This window comes from Hemibagrus wyckioides, linkage group LG08 (genome assembly GCF_019097595.1).
Source record: "Hemibagrus wyckioides isolate EC202008001 linkage group LG08, SWU_Hwy_1.0, whole genome shotgun sequence".
Lineage (NCBI taxonomy): Eukaryota > Metazoa > Chordata > Actinopteri > Siluriformes > Bagridae > Hemibagrus > Hemibagrus wyckioides.
Window position 1 is genome coordinate 24072435 of NC_080717.1, and position 17092 is coordinate 24089526.

A 17092-nucleotide genomic window follows, 5' to 3' on the forward strand; every position below is an offset into this window, starting at 1 on the left:
TAGTGATATACCGGGACCGCGATATATGAACCGAGGGGGATTACTGTATTCTTGGTATTTACTGCGGCTAACGATGTATCGAGCTAGCATGCATTAAAATGTGTAATAGTGACATCATAAGGATGAAGCAAGATGAGAAAATCAAACAGAATTTTCCAGACCGTTGATTTTGACCTCAGATGTGTCGTATGCTATCGTAATGCTATGACGTGTAGTATGCTATCGTAATGCTATGACGTGTCGTGTGCTATCGTAATGCTATGACGTGTCGTGTGCTATCGTAATGCTATGACGTGTCGTATGCTATCGTAATGCTATGACGTGTCGTATGCTATCGTAATGCTATGACGTGTCGTGTGCTATCGTAATGCTATGACGTGTCGTATGCTATCGTAATGCTATGACGTGTAGTATGCTATCGTAATGCTATGACGTGTCGTGTGCTATCGTAATGCTATGACGTGTCGTATGCTATCGTAATGCTATGACGTGTAGTATGCTATCGTAATGCTATGACGTGTCGTATGCTATCGTAATGCTATGACGTGTCGTGTGCTATCGTAATGCTATGACGTGTCGTGTGCTATCGTAATGCTATGACGTGTCGTGTGCTATCGTAATGCTATGACGTGTCGTGTGCTATCGTAATGCTATGACGTGTCGTGTGCTATCGTAATGCTATGACGTGTCGTGTGCTATCGTAATGCTATGACGTGTCATGTGCTATCGTAATGCTATGACGTGTCGTGTGCTATCGTAATGCTATTACGTGTCGTGTGCTATCGTAATGCTATGACGTGTCGTGAGCTATCGTAATGCTATGACGTGTCGTGTGCTATCGTAATGCTATGACGTGTCGTATGCTATCGTAATGCTATGACGTGTCGTTTGTTATCGTAATGCTATGACGTGTCGTATGCTATCGTAATGCTATGACGTGTCGTGTGCTATCGTAATGCTATGACGTGTCGTATGCTATCGTAATGCTATGACGTGTCGTATGCTATCGTAATGCTATGACGTGTCGTATGCTATCGTAATGCTATGACGTGTCATATGCTATCGTTATGCTATGACGTGTCGTGTGCTATCGTAATGCTATGACGTGTCGTGTGCTATCGTAATGCTATGACGTGTCTTATGCTATCCTAATGCTATGACGTGTCGTATGCTATCGTAATGCTATGACGTGTCGTGTGCTATCGTAATGCTATGACGTGTAGTATGCTATCGTAATGCTATGACGTGTCGTATGCTATCGTTATGCTATGACGTGTCGTGTGCTATCGTAATGCTATGACGTGTCGTATGCTATCGTAATGCTATGACGTGTCGTGTGCTATCGTAATGCTATGACGTGTCGTGTGCTATCGTAATGCTATGACGTGTCGTATGCTATCATAATGCTATGACGTGTCGTGTGCTATCGTAATGCTATGACGTGTCGTGTGCTATCGTAATGCTATGACGTGTCGTATGCTATCGTAATGCTATGACGTGTCGTATGCTATCGTTATGCTATGACGTGTCGTATGCTATCGTAATGCTATGACGTGTCGTATGCTATCGTAATGCTATGACGTGTCGTATGCTATCGTAATGCTATGACGTGTCGTATGCTATCGTTAAGCTATGAAGTGTCGTGTGCTATCGTAATGCTATGACGTGTCGTATGCTATCGTTAAGCTATGACGTGTCGTGTGCTATCGTAATGCTATGACGTGTCGTATGCTATCGTAATGCTATGACGTGTCGTATGCTATCATAATGCTATGACGTGTCGTATGCTATCGTTATGCTATGACGTGTCGTATGCTATCGTAATGCTATGACGTGTCGTATGCTAACCGCTATCGCAACAGCTTCAATAACCTCACGAGTGTGTCGCTCATGTGGAAAACACTCGTTTATCGTGTATTCTCTTTCCCGTGTGATTCTGGAATATTCTGAACACTTCCTCGCCGCTCGGTTTTTTTCTTTATTTAGCTTCCGTCTTGCTCGTGTATCTGGGCTGCGTTCACTCGCTCCCTCGACGGCTCCGTCTCAAACACACTGCAGCTTTCCCCAACACGGATCTGGGTCACGTTTTGCTGCAGCTCTTTATTTATTTACAGAAAGAACTTTAGGCTGGATGTGTACACGGTGTGACACGACTCCTCCTTAAGTCTTAAACACTTCTGCTTTGTTTTCTTGTTGTTTGTCATTGTCTCGATTCTGAGCAGTGAATGAAGCAGAAGCAGTCAGGAATCCGATCAGAGTCATTTGCATGTTCTTCTGCTTTAAAATCAGTTTTCTTTTCATTATAATCAGCAGCAGATACGAAAAGATTCAACTGTCTGATTTTAAGAGACGACTCCCAAACATCAGAAAAAGTGATTCAGTTCAAACACGTTCTGCCTTCATGACCTGCTTAGTCATGTTGACGTGTGTTTGTGTGTGTGTGTGTGTGTGTGCATGAGTGTGTGTGCGTGTGTGTGTGTGTGTGTGAGTTATCACTATGATTATTATTTCCAGGGTTATTAAAACAGCACTCTATAATCCTGTGTGTAAAGACGATCGTAACTCAAGTGTCGACTCTCAGCTTCATAAAATAGTGCAGGCTGATAAACGATAAAGGAAAGAACAACCGAACGAGAGAAAACGATGAAATATGAGGAGAGAGAGAGAGAGAGAGAGAGAGAGAGAGAGATATTTTAATGCTGGAGGGAATGAGAGATGTGCTGTTTTTTAGGCCAGCTGCAATTTAATCCTGCTTAATACTGCGGAAATTTCATTCTGTCCACTGGCTGCTGAAAGCTTTAGATTAAACTCTTTGTCTTGCTGTGTGTGTGTGTGTGTGTGAACCCTCCTCTATCATCTCATATTACCATGTCCACCGTGACAAGACGACGTCTGATAAATCAGAGATGATCCGAGGCCGCGACGCGATCTGATGAGGAAATGAGTTTCTGCCTCCTCTTTTTCTTTGTTTGTTTTCTGGGCTCTTTGTGGCGTCACATAAATAATTTCGTCCTCATTTGGTTATTCATCGGATTAGTTTAGGTTAATAAATGACTTCAGGAGTTTAAATCAGTTGATCCTGTACTATTTCAGTCAATAAAAATGTTTCTGGCTGTAAACACACACACACAAACACACACACACACAAACACACAAACACAAACACACACACACAGATTTTTACAATTTCATGACCTTGATTTAGAGTCTTGTGGCTTCATTCATGTGTGTGTGTGTGTGTGTGTGTGTGTGTGCATGAGTAACTGCTGGATCGTGATATTAAAAGAGACTGAAATGTAATAAGAGTCTGCGCTGCATCAAGTGCTGTTCTATTCTCTGGGTGCTGAATAATGCCGGTGGATCCGTTGGGTTAAATTAAAGCAGTGATTAATGCCATCATTACTGCTAGCTCTGTTCATGCGCCGGTCTTAGCAGGTGTCGTTTGGCTTCATTAAAGCTATGATTTATTTATCGATTTAATAATCACAAGTCAAATGAATCAAATGTGAACTGTATAATCACCTGAATCATATCTAACAGATCTGTAACTCCGCCTCCAGGTTTTTTAAGAGGCTGGAACAAATCGGTTGTGTGTTTAATAGCGTAGAAGCCTGGAAATGATATAGCATCTGACAATTTAATGTAAAATGGTCTGAAATCACTAGGCAATGACACACACACACACACACGGAGCAAATGGGATGGATAAATAAAAAAATGTGCGGTCCATTAACCAGAATAGAGACTGTTACTTGGCCAGACCTCGCTTGTGCATACTGACTCAGTCACACACACACACACACACTGGCACAATTTGCTAGCTGTAAGTTATTGTTATTGATTCTGGCCCTGTTCTCATTCCACAGCAGCAGACACATAAAGTTGCAGTCAGGATGGACAGACTCAGGATCAGCAGGAATACATTCTGTTTCTTCCTCCAGAATGTTCCGGAAGCCCGGGGAACATAATTGGAAAAGAAATGCAAAATGTTTAGAGGAAATATGAACAGGAATACTAATGCCGGATTTTTGGAATAGTATAGTAGAATAGCTGTAAGATTGGGGAGAGCAGAGAAATCCTGGAATTCCCGGGAAGAGGAAAATATATACAAGGAACAGGAAAATATTTCCCGGGAAGAGGAAAATACATACAAGGAACAGGAAAAATAATTTATTGGAATAAATAATTCTGCAAAAAATGTACTTGAATAAATAATTCTGCAAAAAATGTACTTGAAAGGATTAAAAAAAATTAAAACATTCACATAGAGCAGTAACACAACACTCTGAATGAAGATCGGAGTAGAGGAAAAATAGGAAGGGCTTAAAAAAGGAATATTTTAATTGGAATTATGGAGTAAAGACAATGAGAACAGGAATGTTGTGAAGAATACTGTTCCAATTGAGATCGTAAAATCTTGGAATATGAGCTGGAATGTGAGGATTGGTGGAACAGGGATGTTTAAACAGGTAATGATGGAATAGGAATCCGGAATTTTTGAATAGAAATGGACTGTGGGAAGAATGAGATATGAGTCAGAGAGTAGAGTAGCAGTGTTGGAATAGTGGTAAGAATTAAACAGAATAAGAGGCAAGGATTTACTGCAGAATTAACTTAACGTGGCGTATTTCTGAATTATTGCAGAATTATTTCTCAATTATTTTTTTAATTATTCCTGAATTATTTCTAAATTATTTTTTAATTATTCCTGAATGATTTCTAAATTATTTTTTATTATTCCTGAATTATTTCTAAAATATTTCTAAATTATTTTTAAAAATTATTTCTACATTATTTCTACATTACTTTTAAATTATTCCTGAATTATTTCTAAATTTATTTCCAAATAATTTTTAATTATTCCTGAATTGTTTCTAAATCATTCCTGAATTATTTCTAAATTATTTCTACATTATTTTTGAATTATTTCTGAATAATTTCTAAATTATTTCTACATTACTTTTAAATTATTTCCAAAATATTTCTAAATTATTTCCAAATGATTTTAAATTCCTGAATTGTCTCTAAATTATTCCTGAATTATTTCTAAATTATTTCTGATTTATTTGCACATTTTAATGGTCGCAGTGATGATTAACTCATGAACTGACACCGTTAGGAACAGACCGAGTGATTGATTGATTTTTCACAGGAATTAAAGGTGCAGATGTTTCTATCAGCCGAAGTCTCGGTTTCCCCTTTAACACAAAATAAAATTTCAATTTAAAGACCTGATGTTTTTTCTGACCTGAATTCTGTTCTGGATTTGGGAAAGTGATCTACTTCTACTTCTACTAATAATCTTAAAATAATGATTAAAAAAAAGGTTAAAAACTATTTTAATATTTTGCCATTATAATATTATTTTGCCAATAATATTAAAAAATCAGATCACAGAAATATTTATTGCTTATATTTTTAAAGTGCTATGAATACTGTTTCTTTTGCCTTTGGAAAGATATTATAAATGTAATTTTTATTAGATGTGACGTGTGATATTTATTAATACAGTTCATCTATCAAGCCACTGTACCTCCATAACAGCTTATTTAGATGAAATAAACAAACAAACAAACAAATACATAATCATGTCTAAGTGCATTTAGTGTGAGACGTGAAACAGGAGTAAATGCTGCATGTGCAGAGCTACACCTCTTTTCTCATCTTGTCTCTTCTCTTCTCTTCTCTTCTCTTCTTCTCTTCTCTTCTCTTCTCTTCTCTTCTCTTCTCTTCTTCTCTTCTCTTCTCGTGTGCTCTCTTCTCATCTTTTCTCGTCTCTTATTGTCTCTTCTCATTTTGTCTCTTCTGTTCTCTTCTCTTCTTGTGTGTTCTCTTCTTGTGTCTTCTGTTCTCTTCTCTTCTTGTGTGTTCTCTTCTTGTGTCTTCTCTTCTCTTCTCTTCTCTTCTCGTGTGCTCTCTTCTCGTCTTTTCTCGTCTTTTCTCGTCTTTTCTCGTCTTTTCTCGTCTCTTCTCTTCTCTTCTCTTCTCTTCTCTTCTCTTCTCTTCTCTTCTCGTGTGCTCTCTTCTCGTGTGCTCTCTTCTCGTCTCTTCTCTTCTCTTCTCTTCTCGTGTGCTCTCTTCTCGTCTTTTCTCGACTCTTATTGTCTCTTCTCTTCTCATTACGTCTCTTCTGTTCTCTTCTCTTCTTGTGTGTTCTCTTCTCATCTCATCTCTTCTCTTTTCGTCTCGTCTCATCTCATCTCATGTCGTGTCTTCTCTTCTCTTCTCTTCTCTTCTCTTCTCTTCTCTTCTCTTCTCTTCTCTTCCTCATACAAGCCTTTCTCTAAACAGATTGCTATAGACCTGCTGTTTGATGGTGAAGTGAACGAGCTGCTCAGTGGGCAGTAAATCAGTGAATATAGCTTCGGAAAATCATTTGGAGACTGAAGACCAGGCCGGACTGTACCACTGCAGACTCCGACTGTACCATGACCTCCATCTAAAGAGTGCAGGTGATGATGTTCACTTTCTGAGCCATTAGAAAGCTGTAAGAGTTTCATGTTTCTGATCGTTTATAAAGCTATACACGTTTAGTGCGTGTAACTCGAGCTGTAACGTGATTACGTGATCTGTATTTGGATTTAAACATGAAATGGGCGTGGCTTAAACCGGAATTGATGTTCATGTCAATGTTGATGTTAACGTCAGAAACGTGGCCGTTGATTGTTTCATGAGCTTCGTATCTGAACAACATCTCTTCACCGCTTTTCTCTACTCGATGTGTTGCAAAAAACAAACAAACAAACAAACAAACAAACAAACAAACAAAACCCTGAATAGCTCTCTTCCTATTCACGTCTGAAACAAGAAAAGGAAAACATTAGAGTGCGAAGATAACTGAAATTGATATCTGAAATGATAAACTGCTTTCTAGAGACTCTTAGAGACAGCCGAAAATCCGAAAAATGTTAATCACGACGATTCTGTGATCATAGTGTTTGACCAATCTGTGATCGGCACTGTTTATAGCTCCCCCCACATGCAAGATGAGGAAACTAATTGGGCACAGGTTCAGGAACATGACCTCGGATTTCTCTTTTAAACACCTCTACAGTAAACATGGATCACTTTGTACCTCGGGGAGAAAATGTACCTCCTGACGAAATGCCTTTTGTTCTGACTCGGCTTTTTTTCAGCAAGCTTCTTCCAATCAGCAGTTTTTAACGAGGAGTCACCTCAGACAGAGGTTCTTACGTTCTCACACTCTCTAACAACAAAATCAAAGTCTCTCAGGTGTAAAAGGGAAGATTCTGAGTATCATGATTCTTTATCAAAAATATCAGTAACGTGAACAAAGCGTTTTACACACACTGCTGAGTTCTTGACTCTGACTGGTGGATCAGGTGTTGATTAATTCTCTCTAACAGCAGCTCTGACTGTAGCGCACATTTATATTAATGCTCCCACTCCGGTACCTTATCATTTCCATAGCAACGGTTCATTCACAGGGATATGGTATGAATTTTTCAGGTTTTCTGTAAGGAGGCATTTGTGTATGATGTGGTGAAGGAGTCTCCAGTGTCAGTGCTGTGTATCAGTGTGTGTGTGTGTGTGTGTGATGTGGTGAAGGAGTCTCCAGTGTCAGTGCTGTGTATCAGTGTGTGTGTGTGTGTGTGATGTGGTGAAGGAGTCTCCAGTGTCAGTGCTGTGTATAAGTGTGTGTGTGTGTGTGTGTGTGTATGATGTGGTGAAGGAGTCTCCAGTGTCAGTGCTGTGTATCAGTGTGTGTGTGTGTGTGTATGATGTGGTGAAGGAGTCTCCAGTGTCAGCACTGTGTATCAGTGTGTGTGTGTGTGTGTATGATGTGGTGAAGGAGTCTCCAGTGTCAGCACTGTGTATCAGTGTGTGTGTGTGTGTGTGTGTATGATGTGGTGAAGGAGTCTCCAGTGTCAGCGCTGTGTATCAGTGTGTGTGTGTGTGTGTGTGTATGATGTGGTGAAGGAGTCTCCAGTGTCAGCGCTGTGTATCAGTGTGTGTGTGTGTGTGTGTGTATGATGTGGTGAAGGAGTCTCCAGTGTCAGTGCTGTGTATCAGTGTGTGTGTGTGTGTGATGTGGTGAAGGAGTCTCCAGTGTCAGTGCTGTGTATCAGTGTGTGTGTGTGTGTGTGTGTGTGTGTGTGTATGATGTGGTGAAGGAGTCTCCAGTGTCAGTGCTGTGTATTAGTCAGAGGTGAAGCTGGAGCTTGAGGTTCTCCACATCTTCAGGACAGAGGAGTTTACACTTCTTTGTGGTTTCTCAGTAACAAGCTGAGATTTTTTCTCTTATTAACTTGAACCATTTTTAAACAGCATTAAATGTAACTATAAACGGATAAAAAGTATGATGTATGATTCTGTACTAAATCAAAAAATGATGTGTAAAAGGACCAAACCGCGCTGAGAGACACGCTGCTGAAGGAAAATAACAACAACACACATCATTAACTGAATCAAAATCAGAATCAGAGTCATAATCTGTAGTGAATCAAATAGAATTCAGTGTGAGATTTGATTGGAATGTAAACACACACGGCTGAGTGGAAAGTGTGTGTGTTGTATAACAAAACCTATTGCAGAGTAACCAGAGGAACCTCATTGATTATTTCTAAAAATAAAAATCTTTAGCGTCAGAGTAGAAACTGGAGCTGCATCATATTTTAAATGGATAAAATTCATCAGATCAAATTATTTAAATATATATTTTTCTTCTCTCAGAAATTTCCCATCAGCACTTCAGCGAGCTGCTGCTGGTCGTTAATATTTGATCAACTTTGCATTAGCACGAGTGATTCCTGCCCTACAGCAGCACCGAGCTCGCGCACTCCCTAACCAACACACACACACACACAAACAAATATACAAATAAACAACTTTTTCTTACCGTACATTACGCTCACTCAGCACCAAAATCTCAAATATTTCCTAAAATAGCTCCAGGGAGAGGTGGAAGTATCACACATCACACACACACACACATGGTGCAGGACTCGACTCAAACAAGGAGAACAGGATTAGTACACAACCTCTCTCTCTCTCTCTCTCAGTGGTAATGTGTATCCCTCCATCCACACTCAGCTCTCCCCCGCCCCTGCCAAACCCTGAGTGAGGGAGTGGCTCTGTGTGTGTATGTGTGTGTGTGTGTGTGTGTGTGTGTCTGTGTGTCTGTGTAGAGAGAGAGGGAGAGAGGGAGGGGGGTGATAGAGGGATGACAGATGGGCGATGCGGGTAGGGGCAGTTGGAGGAGACTGTGTGTGTGTTAACAATGCTGACTTTATAAAAAAAAAGACCACAACATCTATCTATCTATCTATCTATCTATCTATCTATCTATCTATCTATCTATCTATCTATCTATCTATCTATCTATCTATCTATCTATCTATCTATCTATCTATCTATCTATCTATCTATCTATCTAACCAGAAAACACTTTACAAAAAAGATTTATTTGAAAAAGTATATATATTACTTTAGGTGCAGCATAATTTAGTCTCTCTCTCTCTTTCTCTCTCTCTCTCTCTCTCTCTCTCTCTCTCTCTCTCTCTCTCTTTCTGTAATGTAACAATTGTCTTCTCTATAGAAAACTGTATATTAACAAATATTATTAATAATTCATGTATTTATATTATTGTAATGTATTTTATTCATGTGAATATTCCTATTATTACAGCTCAGGTTATTACAGGTGTTATTATGTGGTTTGTACAAGTGTTACTGACTTGTTATTACAAGTGTTATTATGCATGTTATTACCAGTGTTATTACAAGTGTTGTTATTATGAGTCTTATTACCAGTGGATATTTGGATTTCAATATAAACATACACCTGATTGTGTGTGTGCACGCGCGTGTGTGTGTGTGTGTTTGATGGTTGCAGGAGTGTGCACTCGCCCTGAGCGTTGGTGTGCTCTTATGCATTATGGGTTTTCATCTAACCCTGATAAATGTTCAATCAGTATTCACACTGCGGAGTTTGAGAGAGAGAGAGAGAGAGAGAGAGACGGAGAGACGGAGAAAGAGAGAGTCTGTACTGAAACCTCCCCATGCTGTGGAGCTGAATGGTCTGATCCAGGGTGAGACCATTATTATATACAGATTATTATATAGTGTGTGTTAATCCAGAGCTCACTAATCCCAAACACCATCCAACTCACTACACAGGGGTAACAACACACACAGCATTGAGCTGTCTGTCTGTCAGTCTGTCTGCCTCTCTATTTCAATCTTTCTGCCTGTCTGTCTGTGTCTGTCTCTCTCTATGTCTGTCTGTCTGTCTCTCTGTCTCCCTCTATCTGCATGTCTCTCTCTTTCACTCTTTCTGTCTGTCTGTCTCTGTCTGTCTCTCTGTCCGGTTGTGTCTGAGACTCCTGTATGAGGGAAATCGTGTGACTTGAGCAGTTTGATTGTCGCAGTAGATGCGTGAGTGCTGCTTTTCTCCTGGCGGATGAGAACCACTGCGGAAACGTCTCACGCCCCTCTTTCTGATCGATTTGTGATGAAAACGTCGTGATGACGCTGCACAAATCACAGGCTCTGAGAGGATAATGAATGAGTTTTCCACAGAAAGTGCTTCCTCCAGACGGCAAGGTTAAAAAACCCTGCTAACACTGTCTGGCCCAGAGGAGAGAGAAGGGCAGTGTACTGTCTGAACCACACATCATCACAACACAACACAACACAACACATCACAACACAACACAACTCATCACAACACAACACAACACAACTCATCACAACACAACACAACACAACACATCACAACACAACACATCACAACACATCACAACACAACACATCACAACACAACACAACACATCACAACACAACACAACACAACACATCACAACACATCACATCACATCACAACACAACACATCACAACACATCACAACACAACACATCACATCACAACACAACACAACACAACACATCACATCACAACACAACACATCACAACACATCACATCACATCACAACACATCACAACACAACACAACACAACACATCACAACACATCACAACACATCACATCACATCACAACACATCACAACACATCACAACACATCACATCACATCACAACACATCACAACACAACACATCACAACACATCACAACACATCACATCACAACACAACACAACACATCACAACACATCACATCACATCACATCACATCACAACACAACACAACACATCACAACACAACACATCACAACACATCACATCACATCACAACACATCACAACACAACACAACACATCACATCACAACACAACACAACACATCACATCACAACACAACACAACACAACACATCACAACACATCACAACACAACACATCACAACACAACACAACACAACACAACACATAACATCACATCACATCACATCACATCACAACACAACACAACACATCACAACACAACACAACACATCACATCACAACACAACACATCACAACACGTCACAACACAACACAACACATCACAACACAACACAACACATCACAACACATCACAACACAACACAACACAACACAACACATCACATCACAACACATCACATCACAACACAACACAACACAACACAACACAACACAACACATCACAACACAACACAACACATCACAACACATCACAACACAACACAACACAACACATCACAACACATCACAACACAACACAACACATCACATCACAACACATCACAACACAACACAACACAACACATCACAACACAACACAACACAACACAACACAACACATCACAACACATCACAACACAACACAACACATCACAACACAACACAACACAACACAACACAACACAACACATCACATCACAACACATCACATCACAACACAACACAACACAACACAACACATCACAACACAACACAACACAACACAACACAACACAACACAACACATCACAACACATCACAACACAACACATCACAACACAACACAACACAACACATCACAACACAACACAACACATCACAACACAACACATCACAACACAACACAACACATCACAACACAACACAACACATCACAACACAACACATCACATCACATCACAACACATCACAACACAACACAACACATCACAACACAACACAACACATCACAACACAACACATCACAACACAACACATCACATCACAACACAACACAACACATCACAACACAACACAACACATCACAACACAACACAACACAACACATCACATCACATCACATCACATCACAACACAACACAACACATCACAACACATCACAACACAACACATCACAACACAACACATCACATCACATCACAACACAACACAACACAACACAACACAACACAACACATCACATCACATCACATCACATCACATCACAACACAACACAACACAACACAACTCATCACAACACATCACAACACAACACATCACATCACATCACAACACAACACAACACAACTCATCACAACACATCACAACACAACACATCACAACACAGCACAGCACAGCACATCACATCACAACACAACACAACACATCACATCACATCACATCACATCACATCACAACACAACACAACACAACTCATCACAACACATCACAACACAACACATCACATCACATCACAACACAACACAACACATCACAACACAACACAACACAACACAACACATCACAACACAACACATCACAACACAGCACAGCACATCACATCACATCACATCACAACACATCACATCACATCACAACACATCACAACACAACACAACACATCACATCACATCACATCACATCACATCACATCACAACACAACACATCACAACACAACACAACACAACACAACTCATCACAACACAACACAACACATCACAACACAACACAACACATCACAACACAACACAACACAACACAACACATCACATCACATCACATCACAACACAACACATCACAACACAACACATCACAACACATCACATCACAACACAACACGTCACAACACGTCACAACACAACACATCACAACACAACACAACACAACACAACACATCACAACACATCACATCACAACACAACACGTCACAACACGTCACAACACAACACATCACAACACATCACAACACGTCACAACACGTCACAACACAACACAACACATCACAACACAACACAACACAACACGTCACAACACAACACATCACAACACATCACAACACAACACATCACAACACATCACATCACATCACATCACAACACAACACAACACAACTCATCACAACACAACACAACACATCACAACACAACACAACACATCACAACACAACACAACACAACACAACACAACACATCACATCACAACACAACACATCACAACACAACACAACACAACACATCACAACACAACACAACACAACACATCACAACACAACACAACACATCACAACACAACACAACACATCACATCACAACACAACACATCACAACACAACACATCACAACACAACACATCACAACACAACACAACACAACACATCACAACACAACACAACACATCACAACACAACACATCACATCACATCACAACACATCACAACACAACTCATCACAACACAACACAACACATCACAACACAACACAACACAACACATCACATCACAACACAACACAACACAACACAACTCATCACAACACAACACAACACATCACAACACAACACATCACAACACAACACAACACAACACAACACATCACATCACATCACAACACAACACAACACAACACAACACAACACAACTCATCACAACACAACACAACACATCACAACACAACACATCACAACACAACACAACACAACACATCACATCACATCACAACACAACACATCACAACACAACACAACACAACACATCACAACACAACACATCACATCACAACACATCACATCACATCACATCACAACACAACACATCACATCACAACACAACACAACACAACACATCACAACACAACACAACACATCACATCACAACACAACACAACACAACTCATCACAACACAACACAACACATCACAACACATCACATCACAACACAACACAACACATCACAACACATCACATCACATCACAACACATCACAACACAACACATCACAACACAACACAACACATCACAACACAACACAACACAACACAACACAACACATCACATCACATCACAACACAACACATCACAACACAACACATCACATCACAACACAACACAACACATCACAACACAACACAACACAACACAACACAACTCATCACAACACAACACAACACAACACAACACATCACATCACATCACAACACAACACATCACAACACAACACATCACAACACATCACATCACAACACAACACGTCACAACACGTCACAACACAACACATCACAACACAACACAACACAACACAACACATCACAACACATCACATCACAACACAACACGTCACAACACGTCACAACACAACACATCACAACACATCACAACACGTCACAACACGTCACAACACAACACAACACATCACAGCACAACACAACACAACACAACACGTCACAACACAACACATCACAACACAACACATCACATCACAACACAACACAACACAACACAACACAACACAACACAACACAACTCATCACAACACAACACAACACATCACAACACAACACAACACATCACAACACAACACAACACAACACAACACAACACAACACATCACATCACATCACAACACAACACATCACAACACAACACATCACAACACAACACAACACAACACATCACAACACAACACAACACATCACATCACAACACAACACATCACATCACATCACATCACAACACAACACATCACATCACATCACATCACATCACAACACAACACAACACAACACAACACATCACAACACATCACATCACATCACAACACAACACAACACATCACAACACAACACAACACAACACATCACAACACATCACATCACAACACAACACATCACATCACATCACAACACAACACATCACAACACAACACAACACAACACAACTCATCACAACACAACACAACACATCACAACACATCACAACACAACACAACACATCACATCACATCACAACACAACACAACACATCACAACACAACACAACACAACACATCACAACACATCACATCACAACACAACACGTCACAACACGTCACAACACAACACATCACAACACATCACAACACGTCACAACACGTCACAACACAACACAACACATCACAACACAACACAACACAACACAACACAACACAACACAACACGTCACAACACAACACAACACGTCACAACACAACACAACACGTCACAACACAACACAACACATCACAACACATCACATCACAACACAACACAACACAACACAACACAACACGTCACAACACAACACAACACAACACAACACGTCACAACACAACACAACACGTCACAACACAACACAACACATCACAACACAACACAACACAACACAACACAACACATCACATCACAACACAACACATCACAACACAACACAACACATCACAACACAACACAACACAACACATCACAACACAACACAACTCATCACAACACAACACAACACAACTCATCACAACACAACACAACACATCACAACACAACACAACTCAACACAACACAACACAACACAACACAACACAACACATCACATCACAACACAACACATCACAACACAACACAACACATCACAACACAACACAACACAACACATCACAACACAACACAACACATCACAACACAACACAACACAACACAACACATCACAACACAACACATCACATCACAACACAACACATCACAACACAACACAACACATCACAACACAACACAACACATCACAACACAACACAACACAACACATCACAACACAACACATCACATCACATCACAACACAACACATCACATCACATCACAACACAACACAACACATCACAACACAACACAACACAACACATCACATCACATCACAACACAACACAACACAACACAACTCATCACAACACAACACATCACAACACAACACAACACATCACAACACAACACAACACAACACATCACATCACATCACAACACAACACAACACAACACAACACAACACAACACAACACAACACAACTCATCACAACACAACACAACACATCACAACACAACACAACACATCACAACACAACACAACACAACACAACACAACACATCACATCACATCACAACACAACACATCACAACACAACACAACACAACACATCACAACACAACACATCACATCACAACACATCACATCACATCACATCACAACACAACACATCACATCACAACACAACACAACACATCACAACACAACACAACACAACACATCACATCACAACACAACACAACACAACACATCACATCACAACACAACACATCACAACACAACACAACACAACACAACACAACACATCACATCACATCACATCACAACACATCACAACACAACACATCACAACACAACACAACACATCACAACACAACACAACACAACACAACACATCACATCACATCACAACACAACACATCACAACACAACACATCACATCACAACACAACACAACACATCACAACACAACACAACACAACACAACACAACACAACTCATCACAACACAACACAACACATCACAACACATCACAACACATCACAACACGTCACAACACAACACAACACATCACAACACAACACAACACAACACATCACATCACATCACATCACAGCACAGCACATCACATCACAACACAACACAACACAACACAACACAACTCATCACAACACAACACAACACAACACGTCACAACACGTCACAACACAACACATCACAACACATCACAACACATCACAACACGTCACAACACAACACAACACATCACAACACAACACAACACAACACAACACGTCACAACACAACACATCACAACACAACACATCACATCACATCACAACACAACACAACACAACACAACACAACA

At 40.1% G+C, this 17092-nt stretch overlaps 1 protein-coding gene across 2 annotated transcripts in view; it reads right to left on the reverse strand.

The window, feature by feature from the left end:
- sv2bb (synaptic vesicle glycoprotein 2Bb) overlaps window positions 1-17092 on the reverse strand; it is a 41884-nt gene that overhangs the window by 21570 nt on the left and 3222 nt on the right. Inside the window, exon 1 of one of the 2 annotated variants that reach the window (XM_058396189.1) lies at window positions 8861-9056. The exons of the other annotated variant lie outside the window; for it this stretch is intronic. The gene's annotated coding sequence lies outside the window, so the exon portion shown is untranslated. Of the gene's footprint in view, window positions 1-8860; window positions 9057-17092 lie in introns of those variants that run through there. 2 annotated transcript variants of the gene reach the window in all.